We start from the raw sequence: 17,073 nt of genomic DNA, 5'->3' as shown, positions 1-17,073 counted from the left end.
ACCAGATTGATGAGCCGAACCAACTCCATCGTTTCCCCTTCACGCCTGCTGACCTCAGCAACTGGGGCTCAATAGTCAGAAATTACTGTTTGCAGTATTATGCCTAAGAAATGATAAATAAACTTGTGTGACATTCTTGTCTGATGCGTCACATACATGCTAACCTCGCAATTTTAATTTGGTAGCAAAGAAAGTTATTAAATTATCCAATGAATACATTCGCATTGTGGTCTGGTCAATGATGGGAATCTGTAGATTCCAATTAATTTCCTGGAATTGTTAAAGGACTTGGGTTAAGTGTTTATGAAGAGATTCAAAGAACAAAGAACAGTACAGCACAGGAAACAGGCCCTTCGGCCCTCCAAGCCTGTGCCGCTCCTTGGTCCAACTAGACCAATCGTTTTTATCCCTCCATTCCCAGGCTGCTCATGTGAGCATTCATTCATTCTGTTTCCACAGATATAAGCATATATCAAGTTAGAAAAATAAACTCTCTGTACTGAAACATTCACCTTTGTGATCAATGTAAAAATGCCCTGTGGAACAGATAGATTTGTGTTAATGTTATCTGCAGACAATGGCAGACATATATTTCAATAGTAATGGACACATCCAATGATCCTGGGGCAAGGGGTTGGCAGACAGGGGGGAGAGGCTGGGGGGAACAACCATTGACCAGAAATTGAACTGAAGCAGACAGAGAAAGGCTGTGGCTATAAGCGCAGGTCAGAGGCTTGTGTAGTGAGTAAGTCACCCCCAGACTCCCCAAAACCAGTCCAATGTCCACAAGGCACAAGTCAGGAGTGTGATGGGAAACTCTCTGGATGGGTGCAGCTCCAACAACACTCAAGAAGCTCAACAACATCCAGGACAAAGCCTGCACAGGCCACAAACCAACCCAGGCCCTATCACCAAAACCCCATGTATTTACCCGAGCGAGTCCCCCTGACACTAAGGGGCAATTTAGCACGGCCAATCCACCTAACCCGCACATCTTTGGACTGCAAGAAGAAACCAGAGCACCTGGAGGAAACCCACGCAGACACGGGGAGAACGTGCAGACTCCACACAGATAGTGACCCAAGCCGAGAACCGAACCTGGATCCTTGGCGCTGTGAGGCAGTAGTGCTATTCACTGTGCCACCATGCCGCTCCATGCACACAGTTCAAAGATTATGGGGTAGAAATTTGACATCAATATTACATTTTGAATAAAGTTTTTAAAGTGTATTTATCAGTGTCACAAGTAGGCTTTTATTAACACTGCAATGAAGTTACTGTGAATAGCCAGTAATGATGTGGAGATGGCGGCGTTGGACTGGGGTAAACACAGTAAGAAGTCTCACAACACCTTTTGCTACCAAATAAACCTGTTGGACTTTAACCTGGTGTTGTGAGACTTCTTACTGTGAATAGCCAGTAAATCAGGCAAAATAAGGCCCAAATTGAGGGTTAAAACCATGGGTCAAAACAAATTCTGAATTAAATTCCTGATGCGTACTTTGAACAGGTGCATTCACTGACCTCAGCCGAGTGTGACCACCCTTATCTCCCAAACTCCATTTCCCCCAGTCTCACCCAGTTTAATTCAGTTTGTTACTCTCTCCCTTATTCTTTACATCTTGAGCTCTTCCACTCATTCCCTGTGTGGCATCGTGCCAAGATATGCCCCTTAGTCCATATAAACAGCATCCACTGCATTTCCCCTGCTTTCCATGGCTATCCCATTCTCAAAGAATTATTTGAGGTTTGATGAGCACAATTATGCCTTATTGAAGTCACTGAGGGAGAATTTAGCATGGCCAGTGCATCTAACCAGCATGTCTTTCGAACTGTGGGAGGAAACCAGAGCACCCGGAGGAAACCCACGCAGACATGCGGGGGGGGGGGGGGGGTGGGAGACGGGGGGGACGTGCAGACACCGCACAGACAGTGACCTGAGGCTGCAATCGAACCCGAGTCCCTGGCACTGTGAAGCAGCAGTGCAAACCACTGTGCTACCTTTCTTAACCCACCTCCCCACTCCTTCCCTCCCGCACCCCTCCACCTCCAAATTTAGAAGCCCTCGCCACAGAATTTGCATAATATTTACTGGGCTTCACAGCACCAGCATAGGCATCAGGTCATCCAGAGTGTTGAATCCAACCTGACCATCTGGCAAATGTGGAAATCTATCTCAGGGAGAGTTCAATTCTTCCCACTGGCAGGTGAGGTGGCTGGAAATGAAGAGAATAAACGCTCTGAATTACCTTTATGGCACTCAGTGGCTGTGAAAGAAACAGAATTGCATTGTCATATTCTGCAGCAAACCAAGCTGGGGACAAAATATCCCACTTTCAATATCACTCCCAGGACAGGTACAGCACGGGGTTAGATACAGAGTAAAACTCCCTCTACACTGTCCCCATCAAACAGTCCCAGGACAGGTACAGCACGGGGTTAGATACAGAGTAAAGCTCCCTCTACACTGCCCCCATCAAACAATCCCAGGACAGGTACAGCACGGGATTAGATACAAAGTAAAGTTCCCTCTACACTGTCCCCATTAAAACACTCCCAGGACAGGTACAGCGCGGGCTTAGATACAGAGTAAAGCTCCCTCTACACTGTTCTTTTGCTACCAAATAAACCTGTTGGACTTTAACCTGGTGTTGTTAGACTTCTTACTGTATCAAACACTACCAACACAGGTACAGCACGGGGTTAGATACAGAGTAAATCTCCCTCTACACTGTGCCCATCAAATACTCTCAGGACAGGTACAGCACGGGGTTAGATACAAAGTAAAGCTCCCTCTACACTGTCCCCATCAAACATTCCCAGGACAACCACAGCATGGGGTTAGATACAGAGTAAATCTCCCTCTACACTGTCCCCATCAAACACTCCCAGGACAGGTACCGCACGGGGTTAGATACAGAGTAAATCTCCCTCTACACTGTCCCCATCAAACACTCCCAGGACAGGCACAGCACGGGGTTAGATACAGGCTAAAGCTCCCTCTGCAATTTCCCCATCAAACACTCCCAGGACAGCTACAGCACGGTGATAGATACAGAGTAAAGCTCCTTCTACAGTGTCCCCATCAAACACTCCCAGGACAGCTACAGCACAGGGGTAAGATTCCCTCTACACTGTCCCCATCAAACACTCCGTGGACAGATGCAGCATGGGGTTAGATACAGAGTAAAGCTCCCTCTGCACTGTTCCCTCAGTTGTTAATGTAGGTGAGGGTGTGGGAATGTACGGATTTCCTTACCTGCTATGCTGGAAGCCAACACGCTGAGCAGGAGGAGAGCACAGAGATTCATTGTTGCCCTAAGTTGCCTTCCTGTCCTTGACATTACCGGCTCACCCTAAGTGGTGGGTTTTATATATCTGGGAGAGGTTGTCTGATTTGGCTCCCTCTCAGAGTTGGTGATGAATGGGCATTCCGGTGATTTTGATCAGGATCAATGATCATGTGGCAACCTGTCTGCCGGAAAGATAAGATGTGAAAAGAACGCTCTGGCAACTCTTAAGGTCATGGTGTCCCTGAGAATAAACTTTCACATCTCTAGCTGTTAACTCTTGCCTATTGGGTTCCCCAGAGTTCAGGATTTACTGAGCTAATGTTCTGATCCTTCCCTAGTCTAACATGGAAGACTGGATTCCTGCAGTGTGGAGCTGAGAAATATCGATTATGTTATTTTATCCACACGTTGAGGACTCTAAATCATGGAGGTCAGGGGAGATTTTTGAATCCAAAGCAGAAATCAGAAGCATCTACTTAACAAATGCAAAGATTAATCAAACAGCCTGTGGAGGAGTTGCCCCTTATCTCGAGCTGGAAGGACACGCATGGTTAGGGATTAGGTTACCATCCCGACTTGGAAATATATCGGCCGTTCCTTCACAGTCGCTGGGTCAAAATCCTGGAATTCCCTCTCTAACGGCATTGTGGGTCAACCCACAGAACATGGACTGCAGCGATTGAAGATGGCAGCTCGCCACAACCTTCTCAAAGGCAACTAGGGATGGGCAATAAATGCTGACCAGCCAGCGACACCCATGTCCCGTGAGTGAATAAAAAAAATATAATTGAAGGATCCAAAAGGGTTGATAGAGATCAACTATCTCCTCTTGTTGGGGCTTGGGGGGAGTAAAGTACAAGGGCAGGGGGTGTGCAGGGTTGGGGCGGGGGTGAAGAACATTAAAATTTGAGCTACGCCATTTGGGATGAGGTTAGGAAGTGCTTCCTCACACAAAGGGAAGTGGAAACCTGGAACACCCTCCCCAGAAATGTTCCAGAGGCTGGGAAGGGGTCGGGTGAAAATGGCCTGGATGCAAGATTGGAAATCAAAGTGGCCAATTTCAGCAGGGGATTTTCGGTTTGTCCACCATAACTGCAGATGGATTTTAACCAAACACTGTTTCTAATCAGAGATTGAGCAGCGACTGAATATACTTTAAGTTTATTTATTCCTGTCACAGGTAGGCTTACCTCTCCTAGGTCTCTGATCTTATAGAAGTCTATAAAATAATGAGGTGCGTAGATCAGCTAGATCGTCAACACCTTTTCCCAAAGGTAGGGGAGTCTAAAACTAGAGGGCAAAGGTTTAAGGTGAGAGGGGAGAGATACAAAAGGGTCCAGAGGGGCAATTTTTTTCACATGGGGGTGATGAATGTCTGGAACAAGCTGCCAGAGGTAGTAGTAGAGGCGGGTACAATTTTGTATTTTAAAAAGCATTTAGACAGTTACATGGGTAAGATGGGTATAGAGGGATATGGGCCAAATGCAGGCAATTGCGACTGGCTTAGTGGTAAAAACTGGGTGGCAGGGGCAAGTTGGGCTGAAGGGCCTGTTTTCATGCTGTAAACAAAGAACAAAGAACAGTACAGCACAGGAAACAGGCCCTTCGGCCCTCCAAGCCTGTGCCGCTCCTTGGTCCAACTAGACCATTCGTTTGTATCCCTCCATTCCCAGGCTGCTCATGTGACTATCCAGGTAAGTCTTAAACGATGTCAGCGTGCCTGCCTCCACCACCCTACTTGGCAGCGCATTCCAGGCCCCCACCACTCTCTGTGTAAAAAACGTCCCTCTGATGTCTGAGTTATACTTCGCCCCTCTCAGCTTGAGCCCGTGACCCCTCGTGATCGTCACCTCCGACCTGGGAAAAAGCTTCCCACTGTTCACCCTATCTATACCCTTCATAATCTTGTATACCTCTATTAGATCTCCCCTCATTCTCCGTCTTTCCAAGGAGAACAACCCCAGTCTACCCAATCTCTCCTCATAGCTAAGACCCTCCATACCAGGCAACATCCTGGTAAACCTTCTCTGCACTCTCTCCAATGCCTCCACGTCCTTCTGGGTGCGGCGACCAGAACTGGACGCAGTACTCCAAATGTGGCCTAACCAGCGTTCTATACAGCTGCATCATCAGACTCCAGCTTTTATACTCTATACCCCGTCCTATAAAGGCAAGCATACCATATGCCTTCTTCACCACCTTCTCCACCTGTGTTGCCACCTTCAAGGATTTGTGGACTTGCACACCTAGGTCCCTCTGTGTTTCTATACTCCTGATGACTCTGCCATTTATTGTATAACTCCTCCCTACATTATTTCTTCCAAAATGCATCACTTCGCATTTATCTGGATTAAATTCCATCTGCCACCTCTCCGCCCAATTTTCCAGCCTATCTATATCCTGCTGTATTGCCCGACAATGCTCTTCGCTATCCGCAATTCCAGCCATCTTCGTGTCATCCGCAAACTTGCTGATTACACCAGTTACACCTTCTTCCAAATCATTTATATATATCACAAATAGCAGAGGTCCCAGTACAGAGCCCTGCGGAACACCACTGGTCACAGACCTCCAGCCGGAAAAAGACCCTTCGACCACTACCCTCTGTCTCCTATGGCCAAGCCAGTTCTCCACCCATCGAGCCACTTCACCTTGTATCCCATGAGCCTTAACCTTCTTAACCAACCTGCCATGTGGGACTTTGTCAAATGCCTTACTGAAATCCATATAGACGACATCCACGGCCCTTCCTTCATCAACCGTTTTTGTCACTTCCTCAAAAAACTCCACCAAATTTGTAAACCTCGATGACTCTATGACATTAACACTGCAATGAAGTTACTGTGAAAATCCCCTAGTCGCCACACTCCTGCTCCTATTCGGATACACTGAGGAAGAATTTAGCATAGGCAATGCACCTAACCAGCACGTCTTTCAGATTGTGGGAGGAAACCGGAGCACCCGGAGGAAACCCACGCAGACATGGGGAGAATGTGCAGCCTCTACGCAAAGAATTACCCAAGCCTGGAATTGAACCCATGTCCCTGGCACTGTGAGGCAGCAGTGCTAACCACTGTGCCACCGTGCCACTCCTGAACACAGAAAGAAACAATGAGAAAAGAAGAAATAAATCACCAATGTGATGATATGTTTCTACATTTTGATGTTTTTGAGTTTATGTATAAATTCTGTTTCGGTGAGGGCAATGCCCTGTCTGTGTGTGTCCATGGTTAATCACAGGAGAGGCTGTTGGAGTCTGGATGTCTGTGGAGTCTAAGGGATTAAACAGTAAAAGTGTTATACTTCTGCATTTTACAACAAGGCTTTGTAATGAGTTTTAACTTGCAAGTAAGCGGAGTAAATTTGAAATTTGCATTAGGGGATACCTGTTGAAATTGATGAACTGCTGCATGTCAATGGTGGCAAAAACATTGGCATTTTACAGGAGATTCAGGAGCAAAGATGGGCAGGTGTATTAAATTTTACCCAAAATAGAGGTAAAATGGGAACATGAAACATTTTAATATTTGAGAACCTAAGGTTTCAAAGATACAAAGAACAAAGAAATGTTCAGCACAAGAATCTATGATTTTTTATTCTAAGAACAAAGAGAGGTACGGCACAGGGACAGGCCCTTCGGCCCTCCAAGCCCGTGCTGGTCATGATGCCCTAACTAAACTAACAAAAAACTTCTGCCCTTACTCGGTCCATATGGAGGCACAGTAGCACAGCGGTTAGCACTGCTGCTTCACAGCTCCAGGGACCTTGGTTCGATTTCTGGCTCGGGTCACTGTCTGTGTGGAGTTTGCACATTCTCCTCGTGTCTGCGTGGGTTTCCTCCGGGTGCTCCGGTTTCGTCCCACAGTCCAAAGATGTGTGGGTTAGGTTGATTGGCCATGCTAAAAATTGCCCTTAGTGTCCTGAGATGCGTAGGTTAGAGGGATTAGTGGGTAAATATGATATGGGGGTAGGGCCTGGGTGGGATTGTGGTCGGTGCAGACTCGATGGGCCGAATGGCCTCTTTCTGTACTGTAGGGTTTCTATGATTTCTATGATATCCCTTTATTCTCTCCCTATTCATGCACCCATCAAGATGCCTCTTAAATATTGCTAATGTGCCTGCCTCCACCACCTCCTCTGGCAGCGCGTTCCAGGCACCCACCACTCTGAAAAACTTGCCCCACACATCTCCCTTAAACTTTCCCCTTCTCATCTTGAGCCTGTGCCCTCCTGTAATTGACATTTCCACCCTGTGGAAAAAGCCTCTTTGTCCTTGTCTCTCATAATTTTATAGACCTCCATCAGGTCTGCCCTCAGCCTCCATCTTTCGATTGAAAGCAATCCTAGTTTATTCAACCCCTCCTCAGAGTCAACACCCTCGAGACCAGGCAACATCCTGGTGAAACTTCTTTGCATTCTCTCCAAAGCTTTCACGTCCTTCTGATAGTGTGGTGACCAGAACTGCACGCAATACTCCAAATGCGGCCTAACCAAGGTTTTATATAGCTGCAACATGATTTTCCAACTCTTGTACTCAACGCCCCGGCTGATGAAGGGAAGCAATCGAAAGCAATGGTATTGAAGTTAGGTGGTTGTTTTTGACCAGCGCAGATGAGATTGACTGAAGGCCCTTTTCTCTGCTGTAGACCTCCATGGCTGTAAGTGAGATGAATGGGGCGGAAAGGGTATTTATGTCAACAGTGTTTTTGATTTGATTTGATTTATTATTGTCGCATGTATTAGCATACAGTGAAAAGTATTGTTTCTTGCGCGCTATACAAAGCATACCGTTCATAGAGAAGGGAAGGAGACAGTGCAGAATGTAGTGTCACAGTCATAGCTAGGGTGTAGGAGAAAGATCAACTTAGTGTGAGGTAGGTCCATTCAAAAGTCTGATGGCAGCAGAGAAGAAGCTGTTCTCAATTCGGTTGATACGTGACCTCAGACCTTTGTCTCTTTTTCCTGACGGAAGAAGCTGGAAGAGAGAATGTCCGGGGTGCGAGGGGTCCTTATTTATGTTGGCTGCTTTCCCGAGGCAGCAGGAAGTGTAGACAGAGTCAATGGATGGGAGGCTGGTTTGCGTGATGGATTGGGCTACATTCACGACATTTTGTAGTTTCTTGTGGTCTTGGACAGAGCAGGAGCCATACCAAGCTGTGATACAACCAGAAAGGATGCTTTTGATGGTGCATCTGTGAATGTTGGTGAGAGTCATAGTGAACATGCCAAATTTCCTTAGTCTTCTGTTTTGTGCTGTAGTTTTTCTATGTTTCTATGGCCTAGAAGGTAGGGATATGTTCGGCACAACTTGTGGGGCCGAAGGGCCTGTTTTGTGCTGTAGATTTTCTCTGTTTCTATGTTTCTGAGAAAGTAGAGGCCTTGGTGGGTTTTCTTAACCGTAGTGTTGGCATGGGGGGGACCAGGGCAGGTTGTTGGTGATCTGGACACCTAAAAACTGATCGGAGCTGGCCATTGGAGCTGCGGGGGGGGGGGGGGGGGGGGGGAGGGGGACAGGCTGCTGAGGGGTCGGGATTGTGGGGAGGTGGTGTTCAGGGCTTCTGGTGGAGGGGGAGGGGGATTCGGGGCTGCCAGGGGATGCACCGAGGCCGGCCCGCACATGTTCTGGGGGCTAGTGATTGGGCTGTAGGCGTGGTCGGTAGGGCAACAATGCGGGATCATGGGCAGTCCAGCTATCGTGTGGTCGGCAGACAGACTCTCAGCACTGACAGATTGGCGCATGTGCAGTGGCCCCCTCAGCGCTATGCTGCCGGCCTCTCCGGCAGGAATAAGCCCCGCCCACTGAATTTTAACGTGATTCACATTAGCGCACGCTGCAGTGCGCAGAGTGTGGGAGATTCTTTGTTGAACTCCTGCTCTCGCAGCGTGATTTACTCCAGTTTTTACATGAATTCAGCATTTGGGATTTTTTTGGGACAATCCCACATTTCTTAGAAATTGTACAGGCACCTCCATTATACGTCATGGTCCTTTCATCAAATATGGGGAGGCAATGGCCTAGTGGTATTATCGCTGGAATATTAATCCAGAAACTCAGCAAATGTTCGGGGACCCGGGTTCGAATCCCACCACGGCAGATGGTGGAATTCGAATTCAATAGAAAAAATCTGGAACTAAGAATCGGCGGATGACCATGAAACCATTGTCAATTGCTGGAAAAATCTATCGGGTGGGGTTTTCCAGTCACCCTTACCCCAATGTCGAAATGTCCCTGTCAACGGACCTTTGCATGGCCCATGTCCCGCCTGCTACGATTCTGCCGATCTGGTTCACTAATGTCCTTCAGGGGAGGAAATCTGCCGTCCTTAGCTGGTCTGGCCTACATATGACTCCAGAGCCATAGCAATGTAGTTGACTCTCAACTGCCCTCTAAACAAGCGCAACTAGGGATGGGCAATGACTGCTGGCCAACCAGCGATGCCCATGACCCACAAATGAATTTAAAAAAAATTAGGAGTGGTCTATGAATCAGTACATGAACACCTTCTTCATAACCATTAATTATCCACCCTGCTCTTCGGCCTTTTGGCTAAGATCAAGCTTCCGACCAAGCCCAAGATGGAATGCAACACCTCATCTTGTCAGCTTGGATCTTGTTTGCCTCTCGCGAGGGGACCATGAATTGGATTCAATTTGAATTCTGTTTTGGAGCAAGCCAGGAGATGGATTCGGATTTGTTCAGTCCACTCTGTACATTCATGTAGTAACTTTGAGAATGGAGTCAAATGTAATTTAAAAATCCAATCCCTAAAGTCATTATGAATATCTCAACTCAAACTCGAATAATTTCAGATTCATTAGCCTGTTTAGATTGGCTTCAGATCCTGTCTAAACTAAATGATTGGGAATTAAGGTAATCTGACTTTAATGTATGATGCGCACCTTACTTTTCCTCTTTTAATAATATTAAACTGTCTAACGTTTGGATTCTCTCATCGAAATAAAAATTGACTATCTTTACTTCACAGAATCACAGAATTGTTACGGTGCAGAAGGAGGCCATTTGGCCCATCATGCCTGTGCCAGCTCTCCAATCAAGCATCGTGACTTAGCGCCATTCCTCTGCCTTTTCCCCTGTAACTCCTGCACATTGTTTCTATTCAATTAATCGCCAGGCAGAACATTCCAGACCCAAACACTCGCTGCGTGGAAAAGTTCTTTCTCACCTCACATTTGTTCCTTTTGCAAATCACTTTAAATCACTGCCCTCGCGCTCTCGATCCTTTTACGAGTGAGAACAGTTTTCCCTATCTACTCTGTCCAGCCCCTTCATGATTTTGGACATCTCCATCAAATCTCCTCTTAGCCTCCTTCTCTCCAAGGAGAACAGTCCCAACCTCTCCAATCTATCCTCAGAACTGAAGTGTCTCATCCCTGGAACCAGAACCATCCCTGGAACTCTTCCATGCTCTCTCCAGTGCGTTCACATCTTTCTGTTGGTGTGGCGCCCAGAACTGTACACAATGTTCCAAATGAGGTCTAACTAGTATAAGTTCAGCATAACCTCCTTGCTCTGGTACTCTATGCCTGTATTAATAAAGCCCAGAATACTACATGTTTTATTAACTGCTCTCTCCCTCTGTCCTGCCACCTTCAATAATGATCTACTGGGATTTGTCACGATTCATGCTTTTCATACAACCACCAAATTGCATGCTTCATAATTATAATAAATTTGTGTATCCTAAGTACTTAAGTTGCTTCATTTGGTCTTCTGCATCCAGGTTTCATGAACCCAACTCCTATTCCCGTGTGGTGGGGGAGGTAACTCATTGAGAAGTTGTACCCGGACCCTTCTGCAATAGTAACCACTTGGGTAAAATTAGTTGTAAATAAGTCGATGGGGAAGAAGGTAATAACTCAGGCTGGTTTCTCTCCTTTGGCTGAGGTTGGAGTATGATTCAGAGAGCTCAGTTACCTGATTTTGAAATAAGAATAAAAAATGCTGGAAAAACTCAGCACGTCTGGCTTCATCTGCAGACAGAGAAATCATAGAATAGGATCATAGAATCCCTACAGTGCAGAAGGAGGCCATTCAGCCCATCCAGTCCGCACCGACCACATTCCCACCCAGGCCCCATCCCCACAGCCCCATGCATTTACCCGAGCTAGTCCTTCTGACACTAAGGGGCAACTTAGCATGGCCAATCCACCTAACCCGCACATCTTTGGGGCATGGGAGGAAACCAGAGCACCCGGAGGAAACCCACGCAGACACGGAAAGAGCGTGCAGACTCCACACAGACAGTGAGCCGAGCTGGGAATCGAACCCGAGTCCCTGGCGCTGCGAGACCAGGTGCTAACCACTGTGCCACTGGGCAGCCTCACTCATGATGTAGAGATGCCGGCGTTGGACTGGGGTAAACACAGTAAGAGTTTTAACAACACCAGGTTAAAGTTTTTAACAGGACTTTAACCTGGTGTTGTTAAAACTCTTACTGTGTCAGCCTCACTCAGGCAGGCGACCACCTGTCGGTGAACGTTCCTTCTCCTTATTTACTCTGTCAGAAGCGTCATCAATTTGAACGCCTCCATTAAAGTTCTCCTTAAACTTCTCTGCCCTGGGGAGAACAATCCCTTCTTCAGCCTGTGTAAGGCCGTGACGGTTTGCTGAAAAACTGCTTCTCAGAAATGGGCTCAATGTGAAACCTGTGACCTAAGCAATGATTTATAAAGGTTTAAAATGACAAATTTGCTTAGGTTTATTATGCTGTTATTTATGAGGCCGTGTTTATATTTTAATCAGTCTTATCAACCAATCTTGTCACATTCAAAGATTTGTGTGTGCAAAGTCCCAGGTCTCTCTGTTCCTGCAACCTGTATCAAATTATTTTTAATGTTATTCCTCCCGAAACTCATTAAACCAAGTTGACTGGTACATTTCTTAATGGAGGTATCGGTTCACTAACTACTGTCACAGTCTTCTCTCCCAAGAGGGATCCGTACAGCAATTGAACAATCTGAGCTCCCGCTAAACTGTCCCCCATCAAACACTCCCAGGACAGGTACAGCACGGGGTTAGATACAGAGTAAAGTTCCCTCTACACTGTCCTCATCAAACACTCCCAGGACAGGTACAGCACGGGGTTAGATACAGAGTAAAGCTCCCTCTACACTGTCCCCATCAAACACTCCCAGGACAGGTACAGCACGGGGTTAGATACAGAGTAAAGCTCCCTCTACACTGTCCCCATCAAACACTCCCAGGACAGGTACAGCACGGGGTTAGATACAGAGTAAAGTTCCCTCTACACTGTCCTCATCAAACACTCCCAGGACAGGTACAGCACGGGGTTAGATACAGAGTAAAGCTCCCTCCACACTGTCCCCCATCAAACACTCCCAGGACAGGTACAGCACGGGGTTAGATACAGAGTAAAGCTCCCTCTACACTGTCCCCATCAAACACTCCCAGGACAGCTACAGCACGGGGTTAGATACAGAGTAAAGCTCCCTCTACACTGTCCCCATCAAACACTCCCAGGACAGGTACAGCACGGGGTTAGATACAGAGTAAAGCTCCCTCTGCACTGTCCCCATCAAACACTCCCAGGGCAGGTACTGCACGGGGTTAGATACAGAGGAAAGCTCCCTCTACACTGTCCCCCATCAAACAAGCCCAAGGCAGGTACAGCACAGGGTTAGTTACAGAGTAAAGCTCCCTCTACACTGTCCCCATCAAATACTCTCAGGGTAGGTACAGCACGGGGTTAGATACAGAGTAAAGCTCCCTCTACATTGTCCCCATCAAACACTCACAGGACAGGTGCAGCAGCGGGGTTAGTTACAGAGTAAAGCTCCCTCCACACTGTCCCCATCAAACATCCCAGGACAGGTACAGCATGGAGTTAGATACAGAGTAAATCTCCCTCTATACTGTGCCCAGCAAACACTCCCAGGACAGCTGCAGCACGAGTTTAGATACAGAGTAAAGCTCCCTCAAGACTGTCCCCATCAGACACTCCCAGGACAGGTAGAGCACAGGGTTAGATACAGAGTAAAGCTCCCTCTACACTGTTCCAATCAAACACTCCCAGGACAGGCACAGCACGGGGTTAGATACAGAGTAAAGCTCCCTCTACACTCTCCCCATTAAACACTCCCAGGACAGGTAGAGCACGGGGTTAGATACAGAGTAAAGCTCCCTCTACACTGTCCCCCATCAAACACTCCCAGGACAGGTACAGCATGGAGTTAGATACAGAGTAAGTCTCCCTCTATTCTGTGCCCATCAAGCACTCCCAGGACAGGTGCAGCACGAGGTTAGATACAGAGTAAAGCTCCCTCTACACTGTCCCCATCAAAAACATTGGGGAGACCCTGCAGACGCTACGACAACGGATGAATGAACACCGCTCGGCAATCACCAGGGCAGGAGTGTTCTCTTCCTGTTGGGGAGCACTTCAGCAGTCACGGGCATTCAGCCTCTGATCTTCGGGTAAGCGTTCTCCAAGGCGGCCTTCACGACACACGACAACGCAGAAGCGCTGAGCAGAGACTGATAGCCAAGTTCTGCATACATGAGGATGGCCTCAACCTGGATCTTGGGTTCATGTCACACTATCTGTAACCCCCACGACTTGCCTGGGGTTGCAAAATCTCACTAACTGTCCTGTCTGGAGACAATACACACCTCTTTAACCAGTGCTTAACCCTCTCTCCACTCACATTGTCTGTCCCTTTAAGACTTGATTGCCTGTAAAGACTCGCATTCCAACCATTATCTTGTAAATTTTGTGTCTTTATATGCTCTGTTTGTGAACAGAACTCCCACTCACCTGATGAAGGGGCAGCGCTCCCAAAGCTTGTGGCTTGTGCTACCAAATAAACCTGTTGGGCTTTAACCTGGTGTTGTGAGATTACTTATTGTGCTTACCCCAGTCCAACGCCAGCATCTCCACATCATGCCCATCGAAAACTCCCAGGTTATGTACAGCACAGGGTTAGATATAGTGTAAAGCTCCCTCTGGACTGACCCCATCAAACACTCCCAGGACAGGCACAGCACGGGGTTAGATACAGAGTAAAGCTCCCTCTACACTGTCCCCATCAAACACTCCCAGGACAGGTACAGCACGGGGTTAGATACAGAGTAAAGCTCCCTCTACACTGTCCCCATCAAACACTCCCAGGACAGGTACAGCACGGGGTTAGATACAGAGTAAAGCTCCCTCTACACTGTCCCCATCAAACACTCCCAGGACAGCTACAGCACGGGGTTAGATACAGAGTAAAACTCCCTCTACGCTGTCCCCATCAAACACTCCCAGGGCAGGTACAGCATGGGGTTAGATACAGAGGAAAGCTCCCTCTACACTGTCCCCATCAAACACTCCCAGGACAGCAACAGCATGGGGTTAGATACAGAGTAAAGCTCCCTCTACACTGTCCCCATCAAACACTCCCAGGACAGGTACAGCACGGGGTTAGATACAGAGTAAAGCTCCCTCTACACTGTCCCCATCAAACACTCCCAGGACAGATACAGCGCGGGGTTAGATACAGAGTAAAGCTCCCTCTACACTGTCCCCCATCAAACACTCCCAGGACAGATACAGCGCGGGGTTAGATACAGAATAAATTTCCCTCTCCACTGTCCTATCAAACATTGCCAGGGCAGGTACAAGACTTTAAAAAACCTTCGAGTCCATTATGGGAACACAAGGGAGTGGAACACTTTGTACTCTGATAATCTCTCCAATTGCTGGACTGCTGACGATGCGATGTGGTTTTCAATCACTTCTTTTATACTTCCTTGCGTGCCAAGGTTGATAATCAACTCGATGTGTTTCATGTGCTTTGTGTCTTCTCAACTAGGAGTTTTCCCTTTGACCATGACTTGGTCACTTTGGGAATGAAGGCCAAGTGAGAGGCTGTTCTGTACTCATTGTGTTGGTCTGACCTACATCTTAGCCTCCCAATAATGGAGAGCAGAGATTTCTGGCTCCACCCGCCATCAAGATAATCCAATCCCATCGAAAGTTTATTGGCTCAGCTGCCAAATTCCCCGTGACAGGTCCTGCTGGAAAATCTAGGTCATGGTCCTGGATCCCCACGGTGGAAATCCTGCCCTGGGAGTTTGGCTGGAAAAGTTTTTTTTGGAACAAACTCAAGTATAGGAGCAGGCATGTGTTGTTGCAATTATACAGGGCCTTGGTGAGGCCACACCTAGAGTATTGTGTGCAGTTTTGGTCTCCTTTTCTGAGGAAGGGTGTTCTTGCTCTCGAGGGAGTGCAGCGAAGATTTACTAGGCTGACTCCAGGGATGGCGGGACTGATGTATGAGGAGTGATTGACTAGGTTAGGATTGTTTTCACTGGAGTTCAGACGAATGATAGGGAACCTCATAGAGACTTATAAAATTCTAACAGGACGAGACAGGGTAGATGCAGGGGGGATATTCCCGATGGTGGGGGAGTCCAGAACCAGGGGTCACAGTCTGAGGAGTCGGGGTTGACCAATTATGATGGAGATGAGGCGACATTTCTTCACCCAAAGAATGGTGAGACAGCGGAATTCATTACCACAGGAAGTAGTTGGTGCCAAAACATTGAATGTATTCAAGAGATGGCTAAATATAGCACTTGGGGCGAATGGGATCAAAGGTTAAGGGGATTAGGCTATTGAGTTGGACTATCAGCCATGATCGTGATGAATGGCAGAGCAGGCTCGAAGGGCCAAATGGCCTCCTCCTGCTCCTATCTTCTATGTTTCTATGGAATTGGATCTGGGGTTGCAGACATCACAGGCGAGGCGGAAATCCCTCGCCCATCTCCGAATCACTCTGGGAAAATGGGTTATGGAACTCAGGAGCTTTTCTTGAAACCCCAACGGTTCACATCAACAGCGAGAAGCAGGTAAGAGGCTGCAGGGGACCTGAGGCCTAGTTAGGCCTCAACCAGTACGTCAAGAAAGTTCCCTTTTCTCTCCACAACATTATATCCTTTAAGTCATTGGTTGTAGGCTTGACTGGGCCAGCAACAACTGCCCTCACTAAGTGCCCATGGAGTGAGTGTTTGCCTTACCAGGCCATCACAGAGGGCAGTTAAGATTGCTGTGGATCTGGAGCCTCATCCCCAGGCCAAACGAAGTAAAGATGGCCAATTTGACACCAGGTGGGTTTCTGCAACGATGGTTTCCATGGCGAGCGTTAGACTTTCAACTCCAGATTTTTGTTGACCTCAAATATCAACACCTGCCGTGGGAGGATTCGAACCCAGGCCCTTCGAGCAGATGCAGAGTGGGGGTGGGGGTTGGGAGATGTGAGGGTGGGTTGTGGAACGTGGGGTGGATTGAGTAACAGCAGTGGCAGAGTCAGAATCAGCCGTCCTCTACTCTCCAGGAGGGGCTGGGTTTAAAACCTTGGTGGGCTACCATGTGGCTAGGGGGCCACATGCGGCCCATCTGGGTTCTGAGTGCAGCCCATGGGACGTTTTGTTCACCGCTGCCCGCCTGCAGGCTTGCCACATTCCGCTGATTTCTCCCCATGTGTATTTTTTTCCTGCCGGTCTGACTGAAGTGATTCGCATGTAAAGCAAGGGCGCGTGAAGTGAGGTGCATGCTGGTCGCTCACAACATTGACTGTGAGAACCGTGTATCTAAAGTGTCAATATTTCTTTTCTTTTTACAATTTGAAATTGATTGTTTTTAATATATAAACCATTCAGCATTTTCTATAACTCATCATGAAATATTTGGCATGTATTAAACGTCTTAAATCTTATTCATGGGGTCATGGTGAGTGAAACAAGCTCAATTTCAAT

The 17,073-nt window shown here is 47.5% G+C and overlaps 1 long non-coding RNA gene across 1 annotated transcript in view; it reads right to left on the bottom strand.

Moving 5' to 3' along the window:
* Positions 1-17,073, bottom strand: part of LOC144508381 (uncharacterized) — a 43,600-nt gene that overhangs the window by 20,920 nt on the left and 5,607 nt on the right. Inside the window, exon 2 of the long non-coding RNA XR_013500270.1 lies at positions 3,260-3,475. This is a non-coding gene — a long non-coding RNA (uncharacterized LOC144508381). The remainder of the gene's footprint in view (positions 1-3,259; positions 3,476-17,073) is intronic.

Source organism: Mustelus asterias, chromosome 20 (assembly GCF_964213995.1).
Source record: "Mustelus asterias chromosome 20, sMusAst1.hap1.1, whole genome shotgun sequence".
In the NCBI taxonomy this organism is placed as follows: Eukaryota; Metazoa; Chordata; class Chondrichthyes; order Carcharhiniformes; family Triakidae; genus Mustelus; species Mustelus asterias.
This window is presented reverse-complemented; position numbering and strand designations above follow the sequence as displayed.